General features: G+C 26.3%; 1 protein-coding gene across 2 annotated transcripts in view; it reads right to left on the bottom strand.

The window, feature by feature from the left end:
* Positions 1–20,508, bottom strand: part of LOC103578532 (serine/threonine-protein kinase 17B) — an 80,435-nt gene that overhangs the window by 19,485 nt on the left and 40,442 nt on the right. The gene's annotated exons all lie outside the window — the stretch shown is intronic.

The following is a 20,508-nucleotide window of genomic DNA, read 5'->3' on the forward strand; positions in this document are numbered from 1 at the left end:
TGTACTATGTATGTGTATATATACTTATATATATATATATATATATATATATATATATATATATATATATATATATATATATATATATATATATATATATATATATATACCTTTAATACCAAAGAGAACCTTATACCTTTACATACATAACTTAGCAACGCGAGAAATCGCGTCGTGGCCTGTTGCCTCGGATTTCTCCACGGAAATGCAAACCTACGCTTTACAAAACCATCATCGCTCAACTGCACGAGTTCGTGTATAGCGTGCCTTATATTTTTTTTTTGTTTTGTTTTTTTTTTTTTTTTTAAATTTCAGTCAAAAATAAGGACGGACTAAAAATTTATATGACAAGTTAGCAAACGTCAAATAATTTTTTAAATTTAAAAAAAATGGTAAATTATAGAAAAAAAAATATTTTGAAAAATTGCACTTGTAGTTTTTTTAATTTTCTATATGTGCATTTTTTTAGTTTTTTTTTTTATGTTAAATTTGAAAAAAATAAATTCAAAAACTGTTGATTGATTGCAAACTTCTGGATCATAGATGTCAAATAATTTTTGAAATTTAAAAAAAATGATAAATTATAGAAAAAAAAAATATTTTGAAAAATTGCACTTATAGTTCGTTGAATTTTCTATATGTGCATTTTTTTAATTTTTTTTTTTTTCCAATTTGAAACCTTAATAATTTTTGATTAAAAAAAAATTATAGTACAGATTTAAATTTGCGTCACATTAAATTTATAAAACAATTCTATAAAAAAAAAAAAAAAAAAAAAAAAATAATAAAAATTTATCAATTTAATCTGGGAATTTTTGTATATATATAAATATATATCAGAGATATTGGATCATCAAAGAGAGTAATAAGTATGAATTGAAGTAGACGTCCATAATATACGACATTGCGAAATTACATTACGAGAAAGCCAGTAAAGTAATGGAGACTTTGTTGTTATTGTCATTATTATTATTATTAAAATTTTTATTATTGAGAAGAAAGAAGAAGCAGTACAGTGTTACGGGGCATAGGCCGCAATTTAACGCACCAGGAGTTGCAGCTCCCGATTCTTTATCATCTGGATCTGGCGAACCCTCTGTTCCTTTTATTAATAACCGCCGGTATAGTATTTGATCCTCATTCGAATTTATTTAAAGTTAAATAATTGCTAACGCGGTTAATTATTTATATAGTAGCAGATTGGATTTATTTGAATTGGGGTGTTGGCTGTGCGTTGCAACTAAAATAAAATAACTGGCCTGACAAATGCCCAGTGGCTTTTTTTACACTCGTCCTTTCGCCAGCATTCGCTCACCACACACCAGACCACGACCTACATCCTGTTTGTAATTTCACGTGCCTTTTTTTATTTCTCTTCAACGAATAATAAGACTCCATACATACATATATACATATATATATATAAATATATTTATGTACATTTAACTTTACTTATATTCGTTAATTTTCTTACTCCATCAATTCCTTAACCCCTTTAATTACTTTCTTCATTTAAATTATTTTAATTGAATAAATATATATATATATATATATATATATATATATATATATATATATTTATTGGGTCAAAGGTTAAGTATATATATTCTGCAGTTAGCCACCAGTTTAAAATTTTTGAATTTTTTTTTTCAAGTTTGATTAAAAAAAAAAAAAAAAAACTAAAAAAATGCACATGTAGAAAATTGAAAAAACTACAGGTGCAATTTTTTAAAATATTTTTTTTTTTAATAATTCACCATTTTTTTTGAATTTCAAAAATTATTTGACATCTAACTATGATCCAGAAGTTAGCAGACGATCAACAATTTTTGAATTTTTTTTTTCAACAGCTAAATTTAAAAAAAAAAAAAAACTAAAAAAATGCACATGTGGAAAATTGAAAAAACTACAGGTGCAATTTTTCAAAATATTTTTTTTTTAATAATTCATCGTTTTCCAAAAATCAAAAACTTATTAGATATCTGTTAGCTTCAGTATCATTAATTTTTTCTACTGTAGGAATTTAGAAAACTGTCTCAAGTCAAACGGATGTATAAAAATATGTCTTTTTGGAATCAGTAACGCATTATATATATATATATATATATATATATATATATATATATATATATATATATATATATATATATATATATATATATATATATATATATCTAACACCCTTGACAGTTATAAATATATCATAAGTATATAAATATATCTTACGGGTATATCTCCTACAGTGTACTTGATCTTATGACACATATATATATATATATATATAAAAGGTTTAATACAGCAGCCCATCAGAAGTTAACTTCTGTTGATATATCAAATGCGTAGAAAGCATTTTACTTTCACTTGTTCATCAACAATATTTATATATATATATTTATATATATGTATATATATCTTTTGTTGGATTGAAAAAATAAAAAATAATAATTTAATCCGCGACACCTTTGTAATAAAAGATAGTAATTGTGAATAAATCAAATGATTAATATTTATTTATATATATGTTTTGTATAGTTTTATAAGGATTTATCAGGATGGCACGTCAATGGGGATTTAAATGAAACAGAATGTGTGTTGTCAGGATACTGGCAAACGTAACTGATGTTCCCACGATGAGTTAGCACGCTAAAATGTCTCGGTGTACTTGGACTTGGACTGTTGCTTGTTTCGTTACTTTATGTACCCAAGTATTATATCGTTAGTAATAGACACCGTGATAATGAACCTTCCGGTTGCTGAACGGTCAAACCGTTTAGTTATTTTTTTAGGTGAAGATCAACGACCGCGGTCACGTGTTGCCTCGATACTTTGCATATTTAATTGGGGCCGAATTTTTTTTTTAACATTTAAATTAAAGATCGGTTTAATTCGCGGGTTTTTTAAATGTTGGAAATTTTTATTTTGGAGTCTGAGTTTCGATTTTTGAATTTCAAATATTTTATATATTTTACGATGTAATTATCAAAATATATAAAAAGATTTATGATTCTGGTTAACAGACAATTAAGAATTTTCGGATTTTTTTTTTTTTGACAAATTAATTAGAAAAAAAAAAAAAAATAAAAAAAATGCACATGTAGAAAATTTAAAAAACTATAAGTGCAATTTTTTAAAATAATTTTTTTTTCATAAATTATCGTTTTTAAAAAATTTCAAAAATTATTTGACGTATGCTAACTGGTATCATTAAGAATTTTATAAAAAATAAAAATTTCTAAAAAAAATATATTTATAAAATTTTAGAAAAATTTAATAGTTTACCTCAAAATGACTTCTTACAAATTTTTATGTCCATTTTTAAATTTTTACTCATATTTTAATTCGCAAAAAAAACAGATACTGAATTTGACCAACGTCTAATCTTTTGATTTCATTAAAAAACTACAAAACAAAAAAAAAAAAATATTTTAAAAAAATACACTTATAGAAATTTTAATTTTCTACACATGCATTTTTTTATTTATTTTTTTTTTTGTAATTAAATACTGAAAAAAAAAAATCCTAAAACTATTGTCTGCCAACAGGATCACAAAAAAAAATCTATACTTTTTTTTTTATTCAAAAGCAATAAAAAAAAAATTAATTAGCATTAAATTTAGTAGATAACAAGTAAGATAAGTGTATAAATTAACCCGATTTGAATTACACAAGAAATAACACCGCGCTGATTTATAGCAATAGGTAAACAGTTAGTAAAAATAAAATAAAACAGGGTTTTAATTTTCTTAATTACGAAAAACAGTGACTAGGATAATTAATGGTCGATAGTTTGCTTTCCGCATTACCATCCAATCCATGTAATGAGATAATTATACTGTTACTAATCCCCATAAAAAAAAAAAAAAAATTATCAACGACCGTAAACTTTCATCGAGTTTAAATTTTACCCAAATAGATCCTACTCATATATATATATGTATATATATATTTAAAAAAAAAATATACATAAAAGTATGAAGAAAAAAAATATATATATATATATATTTAAAAAAAAAATGTATATAAAAGTATGAAGAAAAAAAAAATATATATATATATATATATATATATATATATATATATATATATATATATATGTATTTTTTTTTTCTTCATACTTTTATATATATTTATTTTAAAAATCAATGACGTAACAAATTCGTGTCATCATGACATGTCTTCAGATAAAACAGAATCGATATAATAGTCAGAGTAAAATTTAACATCACGTTGTTATGAATAGTGAGCACGATAATATGACAGGACTAGTACCAGTGCCAGCATAAACCGACACCTTCTGCAGGAGCATGCCAATGAAAGTTTAAAACTCGTGCAGAACGTAAAGTACAAGGTGAGGCATCGTATCTATGGGAAAATTAGACAGCAATTTTTCTCTGTACCTCTCATTGGTATAATGGAAAATAAAATAAAATGGATTGTATGTATATATATGTATGTATATATGTGTTTAGTAGGAATTGCATGAGGACGGTATGTATTTTAGAGTAAAAGATCCGGTATAATTACACTTGAGACACCTTTGAAATGGCGATCGCGAGATTGATCCAGCGATCGGTGATTATTATTGGCCTCGTGCCACGCGATCCTTTTATACTTATATTTATATATGTATATATGTGGCTGTGTGAGTAATATAAAGGGAATTTGTATTAGTGTAGTATCGGAGACTAGACCTGAGAGCGGCTTTTGCATGACTGTGGAATGTAAACGATCGGCCTGAATGATCACTAATCGCTGGCTTTAAAGAATACTTCAAGTCCTTCCTCTTCTATTATATATGAGATTGGTTTATATGTTAGAAAGGTTACTCTATATATATATATATATTTTTTTTTTATATTGAGATCGTGAGAAAATTTTTTAAATTAATGTTTTATTTGACATTAAATGATACTGAAGTCAGTCGGTCTAATAATTTTTGAATTCTTTTTCAAAATGATATGTGGAAAAAAAAAATTTTTTGAAAAATTGCACTTGTAGTTTTTTTTATTCTCTACATGTGCATTTTTTTAGTTTTTTTTTTTTTTTTGATTTTATTGATTAAAAAACAAATTCGAAGATTATTGTATTGTTTGCGAATTAACCTGAATGTAGCAGACAAATTTAAAATTATAAATAGAGTAAATAAAAAAAAAAAAATATTTTGAAAAAATGCACTGATGAATTAAAACATTTTGTAAATGTGCATTTTTTTTAAATTTAATTTTATTAATTATTTACTATATTTATTAATAATTTTAAATTTGTCTGATATCTACTAAATTCAAAAAAAAAAATAATTTCGCGCCAAAAAATTTTTCGCATGGAAATTGAAAACAAAAAAATTTTCTTGGGTCAAAAAAAAAATTTCTTACACTGAGAAATTTAGTTTTAAATTTTAAATTCATATTTCGCGCCAAAAAGTTTAATTTTTTTTTCTGTATAGAAAATAACGAATAATTTAAAATCCAAAGGGTAATTAACTAAAAAAAAAATATTTTGAAAAAATGCACTGATGAATTACAAAATTTTGTAAATGTGCATTTTTTTAAATTTAATTTTATTAATTATTTACTATATTTATTAATAATTTTAAATTTGTCTAATATCTACTAAATTCAAAAAAAAATAATTTCGCGCCAAAAAATTTTTCGCATGGAAATTGAAAACAAAAAAATTTTCTTGGTTAAAAAAAAAAATTCTTGCACTGAGAAATTTAGTTTTAAATTTTAAATTCATATTTCGCGCCAAAAAGTACAATTTTTTTTTCTGTATAGAAAATAACGAATAATTTAAAATCCAAAGGGTAATTAACTAAAAAAAAAAATATTTTTTTGTTACTATTGATTAACAAAAAATCTAAATAATTATTTAATGTTTGTTACGGGACTCTAATGATAATAACGATGATGATACTTGATCGAAGAATTTTCTTTTGCGTATTGCGAGAACGCGATTTTAAACCGGTGTATGGAGCCATTAACCAAACGGCTCTCTTTATACATATATATAAAATATATATATCTATATAAACTATATACTCTCATCTGGCTCTATAATACCTCTAGCACCGGTTTATGCAGGTCTCGTGCACTCGATATACCCTGCGGTTACCCAGGAAAAGACGTGGCCATAAAAAATAATAAAAATCTTTAAAAAAAATTAAAAAAAAAAAAAACTAAAGTCCATCGAGTATCGAGTGTTAACTTCTGGCTTTAATTAATTTTTTACATACGATTAATATTTTTTTCACTCATACTTTTTATGAAAACCCAAGACTTGATATATATATTTATTTATTAACATTGTGTTAAATTTCTCTTTTAACCAACGGCGACTACAAGCCCAGAGCCCACAAGATGTTTATCCTTTCATGTCGTTTTCAAATTTTTTTTATTATTATCATTATCATTATCTTTATTTACTAAAGCTATTATAAGACAGTGTATTGAAGTTAAAATTTTCTATGACTAAGATATAATATCTCTTTTAACGTTTAAGTATAAAGATGCGGCAATCGCGAGCGCGAGGAAGTCACGAACCGGAGGTTTAAGAAAAAGTGTTAGATGCCCAGGAAGTTAACTTTAATAAAATACTTGGGACTTATATATATATATATATATATATATATATATATATATATATATAAAATTGTTTAGTACAAGACGACCTCGAGGGAGGTCTCCAAGGTGCGGTTACGATGAGACCACACTCAAGGATCTCAACCGATAGTACGTCAAGAATACTGAGATTATATTCTATATAATATATATACAATATAAATATGTATATTGAAGAATAGTATAGTGTAAGTGGGAGAAGGGTGAAAGTTATCTTAAGAAAAACTGTTTCCCTATAGAGGTGATGGCCTCGCCAGTGAAAACGAACACCCACACCTATTATCCTTATAAACATTTCTCTCTAGTTGTAAACCGTCATCGGGAATGACGATCTGCTTGTAATTTAACACATTTATTTACATACGATAATAAGACTGATTTTCATTATCTTTACTTTCATTTTATATATTTATTTAACAACATAACCATGGGAATGGTCTATTGTTTTGGTTTATTAATTAATTAATTAATTAAATAATTTTAAATTCTCACATTCTTAAGAATTATTTTTTGTCTTTGAAATCAGAATTTCTTTTTAACTATCAGAGTTATGGTAAAATGTGTTAGGACTTTTTTATGAGAAATTTTGTCCTCTACAAAAATGTATTGATAAATTTTTTTCATATTTTTGATATTTTAACTAGAATTATAATTTTGGAGTAATTTATTTTTTTTTTAAGTATGGATTTGAGTATAGAAAATTAATTTTACGCGTTAATTATTGAAGATACGACGAAAATGTATAGGAACATATTTGTAGAGGATTTAATTTCCTACAAAAATGTACTGATACATTTTTTTAATATTTTTTATATTTAACCCAGAATTTTAATTTTTAAAAAATTAATTTTTTTACTAATTATAGATCAATTATCAAAAATCATTATTACGCGCTAAGTATTGAAGATACAGCAAAAATGTACAGAAACAAATTTATAGAGAATTAAATTTCCTACAAAAATGTACTGATACATTTTTTTCATATTCCTGATATTTAACCCATAATTTAAATTTTCAAAAAATTAATTTTTTTACTAATTATAGATCAATTACCAAAAATCAATATTACGCGCTAATTATTGAAGATAAGACAAAAATGTATGGGAACAAATTTATAGAGGATTAAATTTCCCACAAAAACGTACTAATACATTTTTTTCATATTTTTGATATTTAACCCAGAATTTAAATTTTCAAAAAATTAATTTTTTTACTAATTATAGATCAATTACCAAAAATCAATATTACTCGCTAATTATTGAAGATACGATGAAAATGTATAGGGACAAATTTATAGAGGATTAAATTTCCTACAAAAAAGGTATTTGCAAAATTTTCCATAAATCCCATAGTTAATGAGTTGCAGCCCTATAAAGACCAGAGTGGACTGAAAAAATAAAAATGTGATTTTTTTTTCCTTTTTCTTTTTTTTTCAAATGATCTATGATCTAGTTTAGAGATTGTAATTTAAATATAGTTAATTCTCTGGTAAAGGAAATGACAGGTAAGGTTTTACTCTGCGGAACAGTCTTGGTTTTATTAACTCCAGATGCAGAGACCAGAGACAGGGCGAGTGGTTTATGTGAGTGGATTTATATATTCTTACATTACATTATATTATATTAGCAAGCTAAACTAAATGAGTTCGAGGTCATAGAGTGTGGAGTGAGTGGAACGATTTTGTCGTTAGATTAGAAAACATAACTGTTATTTACCTCCAACTATATATATATATTTATTTATTTATTGTATATTCTAATGAGTGATTCTTAATGCCCCAGAATTAATGGGCATCCTACACTAAAAAAGTAACTTCCTGGTCCGTGGGTCGTCGAAAAAAAAATAAACATGAATTTTTAAATCTGTAAAAATTTTTTCCCATCGATGGAATGACGAGAAAAAAGTCCATAGATATTTTAAATCACTGATCAAGGAATCCGACTTTTAAATTTTTTAAACGCTTCTACTCATCTGACCAAAATTGGACCCGTCAGAAAAATATTTATCGGAAAAAAAAAAATATATTTGGTGAAAAAATATAAGTAAGTTGTATATATGTTCATATTGTGAATTAAATTCGGAAGCAACTGGTCCCGACCGCGGAGTTGTGAATCGTGACTTGAGTGGACAAAGTTTAAACTCCTTGCCAGGATACGGGTGGTGAACGCAAGGAATGCGTTTTGTTATGGAGGGACTACTTCTCAAGAAAAATATTTACTGCACAAACATCGCGGACTTCTTATTATATACAATTATAATTATTATTAATTATATGCCTGGGAAAAAAATTTTGATCTAGAGATTTTAGTAGATCTAGGATCTGATTTTTTAAAAATTTACGCAGATATTTATAGAGATCTTACTTGAAAAATTTTTTTTTTCAATGGAATTTGAAATTTTTTGTAAAAGTTCAAAATTTTGAATTTTTAGATTTGAATTTTTTGAATTAACCGCCAGAATAATGAAAATTTTAGATCTCGAGACAATTATTTTTCACGTGTGTTTAAAAACCAAAATTTCAAATTTTGAACCCCAAGTTCAAAATTTAAAATCCTTGTAATTTATTTCAAAATAAAATAATTCAAATAAATATGAATTTTTTTTTTGTAACTAGAATTTAATTTTTCAAAATTTATTCAAATTCATATAGATCTTAAATCAATTTTTTTACCAGGGTTCAAAATTTAAAAAAACCAAATTTTGAAATTTGAATTTTTTCTAGTACTGATTCACTAGACCAATTACTGTATATATTTATATATATCGATCTATATAGATTTTCATGGACTTGAATAATTTTTTACTCCCAGTGTTTAAAAACCAAATTTCAAATTTTGAACCCCAAGTTCAAAATTTAAAACCCTTGTAATTTATTTTAAAATAAAATAATTCAAATAAATATGAATTTTTTTTTTGTAACTAGAATTTAATTTTTCAAAATTCACTCAAATTTACTAGATTTTAAATCAATTTTTTTTTTTTACCAAGAATCAAAATTTGATTTTTTTTTTCACTCCTGATCTCCCTAGATCTCCATAGATATATTTATATATACTGATCTATATAGATTTCCCTCAACTTAAATAATTTTTCACCTCCAGTGTTTAAAAACCAAATTTCAAATTTTGAACCCCACATTCAAATATATTTCAAAATAAAGTTATAATTCAAGTAAATTAAATTATAAAATGTTTTTTTTTTTTTTTTTTTTTTTTTTATAAACTTTTTAAACTCAATTGATATTTCTTCATTTCACGCTTTATTTGTTAGCGTCAAGGCCGCGGTATCCGCTTTGCAATGAAAGAGAAGAATTGAGTATTGAAGAATTAACAAAAAAACATTATATATATATATATATATATATATAAACATAAATGAAATATATATAAAAAGAGAAGTCATCAATTTCATTGAATTCGTTCGGCCTTTATCGCGGCCTTGTTAATGTATATACATATATACATATATATATTAAGTATATATCAAGTGATTGGTTAAAAAGCAAAATCATTTAAGAAATTGATGCAGCTGATATTAAATTTACACCCACTGATATTACGCCATAATTAAATAAAATTTTTTTTTTTTTTTTTAAGTAAACATCAAAATTAATTTTATAGACAATAAATTATCATTTATATATATTTTTTATAATATATAGTTAGTAACCTTTGGTAGTAAAACTAGTTAAGCAACAACGCCTTTACTTACTAACGAGTACACGTTCTCTATATAAATATAATTTAATATATATATATATATATTATATATTTTTGAAGTTTATTCAAATGGATCGGGATTTATATATTTTTATGTGAAATTAATAGACGTTAATTGAGTAATTTATTGAAAAATAAGTTAGAGGAGTTGTAAATTTGTAAATATTTAAGTTATTGTGGTAATAAAATTGTGGGTAAGAAGTATAGATATAGAATATATAAATCTATATCAATTAGACTTTCTATATGTAATAGTCTAGGTGATCGAGGCGCTCTGTCAAGCGGCAAATTATTACCTAACGTTTTGAATTTAAGTTCTGTGCCAATTAAAATTAAATAACATCATCCTATAAACTAAATGTTTTAATACTTTCGCTTTCACTGTAACAGTGACTCAATCTCATGATAATTCAACTGCAGATATTTTATCATTTTTTATTAAATTCAACGAATTTAGTTTCATTTCTCCAGGAAAAGTTGAAAAAAATTCCTCGTGGTCTAGAATTTGTGGATAAAATAAAAATTTAGACAAATAAAAAAATTTAATTTTACAAAAAATATCAATTAATTTTTTTTTCCTTTAGTCAAAATTTTGATTTTTATCTGACAAATTTTGATACTATTCAAGATCGAGTCTTTTAATTCAATATTACGGCTCAGCTATCAAAGATATGAAAAAAATTAATAGGAACAAATTTGTAGAGAATTAAATTTCCTACAAAAATGTACTGATACATTTTTTTCATATTTCTGATATTTAACCCAGAATTTTAATTTTAAAAAATTTTTTTTTTTTTTTAATTATAAATTAATTACCAAAAATCAATATTACGCGGTAATTATTGAAGATACGGCAAAAATGTATAGAAACAAATTTATAGAGAATTAAATTTCCTACAATAATGTACTGATACATATTTTTCATATTCCTGATATTTAACCCAGAATTAAAATTTAAAAAAAATTACTATTTTTTAGTAATTATAGATTGTCATTAAAATTAATTTAACAGACTAATTATTAAAGATATGTTGAAAATGTATAGGAACAAATTTGTAGAGAATAAAATTTCCTAAAAAAAACATTTCTATAAAATTTTCCCAAAATTCAATATTTAAAAAGTTATCCCAACTCAAAGACTAAAAATTAAAAAAAGGCCTAATTTCGCTAGCGAAAAATTCGAATTTTCAAAATTTCACTAGCCAACAGCACCGAAAAAAAACAAAATAATAAAAAGGTCAGTGACCCCATATGGCGCCAGGATTCTTGTCGATTGGTACGATCACTCGATAGCAAAACGACAAAGCCGTCGACAACGACGACGACGTAATACCCGATGAATATACGAGTGGGGGCGAGTTTTTCTTACATTCTACTTGTATATTGATGAAAAAGGAGAACATGGATAGATGAAGCAAGAGAATAAATAAAACGGGTAGTTTGCTAGGATGATGTTGCAACTACTACTACTACTTCTACTTCAACAACCAGTACTCCAATACAACAGATGATGGGAAAGACTGCACACCGGGAGCCAACATTCCACCTGGGGTTGACCGTCAAGTTCGCTCTATTCCGCGAACTGCTTCAAGATCCCGCGTCCGTTAACCGTGATCGTTTCTTTGGTAGCTCCTTGTAATAGGTCGAGTCTCAGACATAATCTTTAACCGTTTGTCGTCAAATTATTCACTTATCATTTTTTTTCCCCATTTCCTACTATTTTATTTAGCGATTTTTTTATATTTTTTCCCTTTGCAGTCCCCCAGTTTAACGGCGTGACGCGTAACGAGATGGAATCAAGGTCGAGGTAACATGAAAGAAGCATCTTCTCAGTAAATCGGACCATGCCGGCATCTGATCAACAGAACAAAGATTATGAGTGGAAGCTAAACATCCGGCCCTCACCTCATCCCCGTCACAGAACTCAGAGCCCACATCCGGTTACTCACGTTTATAATAATAAATGTGTATATTACCCGTTTGTCAGCATTAAAGTGATAATTATTTACCAATTCGCCATATTTATATATGTATATATATATTTACATGAACAAGTTGGCTTAGTAAACAAAATTAAAAGCAATTTTTACTTTAAATTCGAAATCTATAATTATATTATTAAGCAATTTACTTTTCAGGCTGAAAAAAAAATTTTTTTTTTTTAAGGATTACTGGAGAATCGTGAGCGTAAAAATAAATCAGAGGTTTAAGAAAAAATATCCCACGATATACCGAAGCCTGAGGGATCAATTTTTGATTTTAAAATTTGAACTTAAGTATTTTTGTTAAAAAAAAAAAAAAAAAAAAAAAAAAAAGATGGATGGTTTTGTAAATCATAGCAGACTATTTATAATTTAAAACTCCCGCGTAAGAACTAACAATTACTGAGAATGAAATGTTTCTGTTGATCATTTAATGTGTGGATAGCGTTGGAATTTCCATTCAAGAAATTATTCTGAAGAATAGGTTGGTTCATAATATAATGTGGACTAATAAAACAACTCATTTACTCGGTCATCATATCGCGGGGTCAATTGATGTCCATCATTCATGTTTCTCAGTATTCTTATTAGTCACTTTAGTTTTTTTTTTTATTTGGACTTGAAAAATAATAATTAACCCTGATAATTATCTCGTGACCCAGAGGTTCTAATTTTGAAATTAGGAAAAAAATTTTAATTTAATTTTTTTATGACCATTTTACCCCAATTTTTTGAATATGACTAAAGTTAGCAAACGTCAAATTATTTTTTAAATTTAAAAAAAAATGGTAAATTATTAAAAAAAAAATATTTTGAAAAATTGCACCTGTAGTTTTTTTTATTTTCTACATGTGCATTTTTTTAGTTTTCTTTTTTTTTAAATTTAGCTGTTGAAAAAAAAATTCAAAAGTAGTTGATTGGTTGCTACCTTCTGGATCATAGTTAGATGTCAAACAATTTTTGAAATTTAAAAAAAATGGTAAATTATAAAAAAAAAAATATTTTGAAAAATTGCACCTGTAGTTTTTCAAATTTTCTACATGTGCATTTTTTTAGTTGTTCTTTTTTTTAAAATTAAACTTGAAAAAAAAATTTTCAAAAATTGTTGATAGCCTGCTAACTTCTGGATCATTCATAAATTACGCGGGAAATTTAAAAAAAAATCGAATGTGATAAATAAATAATAAATATTTGAATTTATAAAAAAGTAAGACCTGTCGGACCGTTGGCGTTCTTCCCACGTGACTCACCCACCCGCAGATATGCATCAGGCGTGACCCTACAGACGCATAACCCGTCAGACAAACGCACAATGCGTGGCGAATAATTCTCCATAGTGAGCTGGTTCGCGAGTCCAAGTCCAAGTCACGATTCACAAGTCCACGATGCGAGCACAACAGTAAGGCAAAGCAAGGCAAGGCAAGTATCTCTAAATGAGCCCATCGAGCCACCACCTCACTCAAAGTATGACTCAACAGAGTCATTAACCTTGCGTGATTTTTTTTACCTCGTTGCTCCCAGTGCTTGTGCTCATGCTCACTTTGTCGGTCTCCCAATCTCTTGGTTTTAAATTCTGCGTACGCATTTTTCTTTAGCGACTGTAGTCTCAAACAACAGACTAAGAGCATTTTTTAATGTTAGCTCTTGAATTTTGCGGCGGTTGTAGGATGTAGGATACTCATGTCCTTTTTTTTTAGTTAAGATGTAGAATAAGAAGGAAGAGGTAAAAAAAAAAAAAAAAAAAAAAAAAAAAAAAATGACTTTCTGTCGATTGATTCATCATCGGTCGGCTGAAGGTGAAGACCGTTGGGTGTGAGTCACATGTGTGATCTTCAAGTGGAATTCTTTAACACCCTGAATACTTTGGTGGTTGTGGTATGCATGTTAAGTAGATTTAAATTTAAAAAAAATTCAAAAAAAATTTTTTTCAGTAAAAAAATTATTAAGAAGTTAAAAGTTAGTTAATAATAAAAAAAAAAATTGATGAGTTTCCAAGAAATGAGAATCGGTGGCACCTGCGGGCACCACGAAACTCAAATGGATCCTCGTTTACTGATTCTCAAGTAATATATATATAAATATATATGTACATTAGTGAAAAAAAAAAGAGAGAGATGCATATATATGTATATATATAAACATATATGTAGTATAGTGACAGAGACCCCCTTTGCGAGACCCACTTGCACGCGGCCTACTTGAAGAGTCTCAGCGATCAAGACCGAGACCCAAGAGCTTGAGTGTATCGATGATGATGCTGAGAACCAGGCGGTGGCTGGTTTTTTTTTTAAATTCCTACCTCATCTTTGTATAACCCTCTATTCATGATTTAAAACGAGATTTACTTAGACTTCCATTTCCACTCATCCATGATTTGCATCGAGTCACTTTTAAACCAATGACCAATGACACTGAAATAGACGCAGCGCATGCGAGAGGCGGCCTAAAGACGACATCTACCGGATAGCCGTAGACTTAATTTTTTTTTTCCATGAGTTTAATTGCACTTTATTAAAAATCTTACAAACTTCGTCATATTAATGATATATACATATATATATATATATATATATATATATATATATATATATATATATATATATATATATATTATGTAAAAATATTTATACCGGGAGAACACGCGATTTTTAAAACCTAAAAGCCCGACTATATAATCGACCAAATTGCTGGGAACGAAATATAAATATAAATATATATATATCTTAGGTCTAATTCTAGATATTCCCTAAAATTTTTTTTTCACGAAAAAAAAAGAATTGAAATTTTTATGAATGATAATTTGAGTCTATTGAGAAGAAAAAGAATGAGATAGTATGAGTTGGCGCATCATCACGTGTGTCGTGAATGTCCTCATCTTGTTGGGGACCCAGAGACCTGAATATCCCCGCGGCTCAGAAAGGGAGGGGGGGGGATATATAAACTCGGATGGAGCAGAGTAACGGTCCATGGATGAAGGTTAGTGCTATCCATATACCAAGTATTATATATATATATATATATATATATATATATATATATATATGCTCTTCGTTATGTTTCTTATTCGCGAGATGCCGCGAAATATTTGAGATACGAAAATTTTAAATGGATCCCAGTAAATATATATATATATGTAATATATATATATATATATGATATTGTGGTATCAGTTGAAAGTATATTCAACGTTTCTAGTCTATGGTAATGAGTTTTGAATTTATAATAATAAAAAATTAAATTTGATAAAAATTTTTACAAAAAAAATTTATATGAATATATATATGTAAAAATGTTAATGAATAAAATGAATGAATGAGTAAATATAAAAATGAATGAAATAAAAATAAAGACATTAATTTTACGAGAAGAAAATTTTTTTTCTTTTTCAATGTGATATTATTTAAATTAGCATGAAAATAATGGTGATATATATGTATATATATGTATATGGACATTTGAAAATGCAGTTAAAAATTATCCCTTCCTAATGAAAGGGGGTCTGACACGCCTCTGGACACAGAGTACGTTAATAAAAAAATGAAAAAAGACATTAAAATTATCTGCGGTACGAAGATGGAGAAAGTGAAATTACCAAAAAGTTTCGTGCGGAAAAAATGCGGAAAATTGTATGATGGCTACAAGTAGAAAGCAATACTCATTATCACTCGGAAATGAATATATGAATTTATGTAATTATGCTATATATATATGTATATATGTATATAAATATTTGCTGTGGAATTTTTTTCAGTTAATTTCTTAAAAATTACTCAATTACCTCAAGGTTAAAATGAAGATTCAAAATTAATGTTTTGTAAATTTAAAAATAAATAAAATTATTTTGGGTAAATTGATAATAATGACCGTGATATTTTTAATTCTGGAACGCATGAGTCGATAATCATAATTCAATTTTTTTTTATAATTTTTTTTTAAGTAATTGGCTGCATTAAAAATTTTTTTAAATTTTTAAAAAATTTTTTTTTCATCTAAAATAATTGTAGAGAAATTTTATAAATTTTTTATAAAAATGCAGATATCAGATAAATTTTGAATTTTAAATAAATAGGGTAAATAATTAATAAAATAAAATTTTGAAAAAATGGGCATTTAAAAAATTTGGTAATTAATAAGTGCATTTTTGTAAAATATTTTTTTAAAAATTATTTACCCTATTTATTTAAAATTCAAAATTTGTCTGATGTCTGCTCCATTAATACTCGCAATTTTTTAAAAAATTGTCAAAAAAAAAAATTAATTTTATAATCAAATTTCATAATAACTCAAAAATATGACACCAAGGTCCCAAGTGATCACTAAAATATTTTTTCACCAAAAAAAAAATCCAAAATCCAAAAAATCCAAAATTTTCATACAAAATCCCAGATTTAGGACTAATGACGACCCAGACTATCAAAGTACTGTACAACTGATAATAATACTAATAATAAGTATTCATATATATATACTACAGCGCGAGATATTACATATTAAGATTGAGTGAAAGATCTAGCGCCGGCACGTGGGCATACGTGTTCTAAAGACGTCTAAAAGAAAACACTACACATGTACACAAAGGATTTGACTTGTTGCCTTATTATATGCTTTTTAGCTTCATAAATACACATACATATATACATATATATATATTGTGCTAGTGGTTATGAGAAAATTTTGCACGACAGGTAATCGCGATCTTGCATAGGTTAACCACCAGTACCAGTACTAAGAGAACTTGAATTTAATGTAGGCGTTAATTGGGACTTGAGGACTTATACTTAACATATATATATATATATACCTGTAGGTAGCTAAAATATATGTGCGTTGGTGTGTAGCAGGTATCAGATTTAAAATTTTAAAAAATTTATTGCAGAAAATAATTATTGAACTTTCAGTTAACAGTTCTAGAAACCTAGATTCTTTACATCATTGAGAGTTGTTTGAAAAGTGAATAAGCGGTTGATTATTTTTTTTTTATTGGAGCATACGTGAAATGTAATGTGCGTTAGGGAAATACGAGTTTTAAATGATTCTGGTGGCGCGAAACGAGTTAAAAGCAGCTGCATTGTATACTTTGTTATATATATATATATATATGTATGTATGTATGTATGTATATATGTATGTGGATATGTGGATATGGGTTGTGTGTTAAAACGGGATAAATTGGTGTGCAATGAGAAAAGAAATGTAAGTGAAATTCCCCTTACACCTTTCACCATTTTAAAACCTTTTTTGAATTTAAAACTCGTTACTTGATTTCATTCCTATAAATTATTTTAACTATTTATATTCTGACAATTATCTGTAAATAATATTTTATTTTATTTGAATTTTTTAAAATTTTTTATTCATTTATTTGAATTTTGAATTTCATTTGAATAATTTGTTTTAGACAAGACTTTATATATATATATATATACTTGTAGAAAATTTTATTGTACTAAATTTTGTTTCCGGTCATATTTATCGTCTGATTTTGTTAAATTAATCAAAATATATGAGAATTTTTTTTATTTACGATTCAAATTATTACTCAAATTTTTGAAATATATCAATGCTATTTTATTTTTATAAAATTGTCAGATATTTTTGATAATTAGACCGCAATAATTGAAATTAATGAAAATTTACTCTCAAATTAAAATCCCGCCGAAAATCTCAAAAATTTTTTTGACTGAACTTAGCTGCCGATTTTTTTGAATTATTTTTTAAAGATAAATTATAAAAAAAAATTGCACATATAGGTTTTAAAATTTCCTACGTGTGCATTTTAAAAATTTTTTTTTTTCTTCAATTCATTTTTTAAAAAAAAAATTCAAAAATTTTTAATTGTTTGCTTACGAGTGAATGTAGCAGAAATTAAATTTAAAATTACAAAAAAAAAGAGTAAATAATTTTTAAAAAAATATTTACAAAAAATGCACTTATAAATTTTCAAATTTTCTAAATGTGCATTTTTTCAAAATTCCATTTTTACTTAAAATTACCCAATTATCTCTAAATAAATATATTACAAAAAATTTCCAAAGGTAAATTATTAAAATTTAAACCTTGACAATAAAAAAAATGTTATTGAATACTAATATATGACGTAATGAATAAAATAACTGCCCTTGAAGGGATTAACATAGATTTTAATCCGTGGGCTTATAAAAAAAAAAAAATGAAAAACAAAGTGAAATAAAATTTCATTGTTAATTTTACATTGAGACTTTAGCACCTTCCCACTCATTGTGACTCTCATTTCCAGATTAGCATCACCTCATTCTTCACATATATATATATATATATATATATATATATATAAAATATTTCCAACGTCTCTCTCAATTATGCTTGCATGCACATGAGCTGTACACTCAAGCTCGTTGATGTATCCAGGACGAATAAGACAAGACAAGACAAGACATGCGTACGTGGTTATATACCATCACTACGATCCATATATATATATATAAAATATATTTATATATAGTAAATTTCCCATCAACATTGGCGCCAACTCTCTCCTGTACATCATCAGCAACTCTTGGTGAAGGAACATCAACTCATACTTGCACTGCACAGTACAGAGAAACTTAAACTTCATCTTCATCCTCATCTTCATCCTCATCCTCATCCTCATTTTCATCCTCATATTCAACTCAAGAGATGAAAAGAGCCCTCGAGCTTTACCTTCTTTACTTTATTTTTTTTTTCAGCCTTGATACATGACAACAAAAACGTCCTCTTTTCATACATGCACTATCCGGCCAACCCTTTACTTCACTCACAAGTCATCTGAGACAAGCCAACGACTCTTGAGAATGCAAATTTTGTTCATCATTAAAATGTTTATAGTACCGATGCACGATGATAAATAAAAAACGTCGATTCATTTATAAACTATGCCGTCCTATCATATGATAGTGTACTTGTGTAGGTTATCTTTATTTATTAGTACTCATATCAATGTCATACATTAATCTACTCTATACTCTAAGTCTATAATGTAATACCGTTGATAATTCAACTAATCGAGCAAATGCGTCAGCGTTTATGATTCCATTCGTTAATGTATGAGTATTCATGTGTATTACATACTTTTAACATGAAAAATTCCCAACGCATTAGTCATTCTTTGTGTACATATTTTAAATATTAAATACATATGTGTATGAGCAATCGTGATTGATGGATAAGGAATTTTTTAAGTGTTATACAACTTAAGTTATGTAAGTGTTCTAAAAAAGAATTTATGTGTATTTATAGATTATGTGTAAACGGTGGGGTTTATGAAAAAATTTATGGGAACTTTTTTGTAGGAAATTTAATTATGAACAACTTTGATATGGGCACAAAACACCGTAGGGTTGATAGTTTAAGAGATATAGTGATTTTAAGTTTTTGGAAAAAGCTCTAGTTACAAAATAATAATCAAATTTATTATATAATTTTGGGAATTGATTTAAGTTGTTAAGAATTGAAATTAGGGAAAAATTTATAAGGACCTTTTTTATAGGAAATTTAATTTTGAACAACTTTGATATGGGCACAAAACACCGTAGGGTTGATAGTTTAGAAGATATATCGATTTTAAGTTTTTGGAAAAAGTTTCAGATATAAAAGTATAATTAAATTGATTAGATAATTTTGGGAATTAAAGTAACTTGTTAAGAATTGAAATTAGAGAAAAATGTATAAAGACCTTTTTTATAGGAAATTTAATTCTTAACAACTTTGATAAAGACACAAAATACCGTAAGGTTGATAGTTTAGAAGATATAGCGGTTTTAAGATTTTGGAAAAGTTATAGATATAAAAAAAATTAACATTTTTTTTAAATTAAAATAACTTGTAAAGAATTAAGTTTAGAAAAAAATTTATAAGGACTTTTTTTGTAGGAAATTTAATTCTTAACAACTTTTATGGAAACGTAAAATACCGTAGGATCAATATTTTAAAAGATATCATCTAATTACTGATTACAATCAAAGTAAATTAAAAAATTTTTCCAAGTAAAAAATAATAAATAACAAAAATAATTTTTATTAAAAGTAATGTAAAAATAAAATAAAGTTATTTTAAAACCGACTTCCTGATTATAAAGATAACAATCAGCATACATTTAAATTACCTTAGAATAGATTAACTCGGCTATTCCACCCACTAGACATTTTATAAACGTGTCATATGTTATATCAC

This window comes from Microplitis demolitor, chromosome 9, assembly GCF_026212275.2.
Source record: "Microplitis demolitor isolate Queensland-Clemson2020A chromosome 9, iyMicDemo2.1a, whole genome shotgun sequence".
Taxonomy (NCBI): domain Eukaryota; kingdom Metazoa; phylum Arthropoda; class Insecta; order Hymenoptera; family Braconidae; genus Microplitis; species Microplitis demolitor.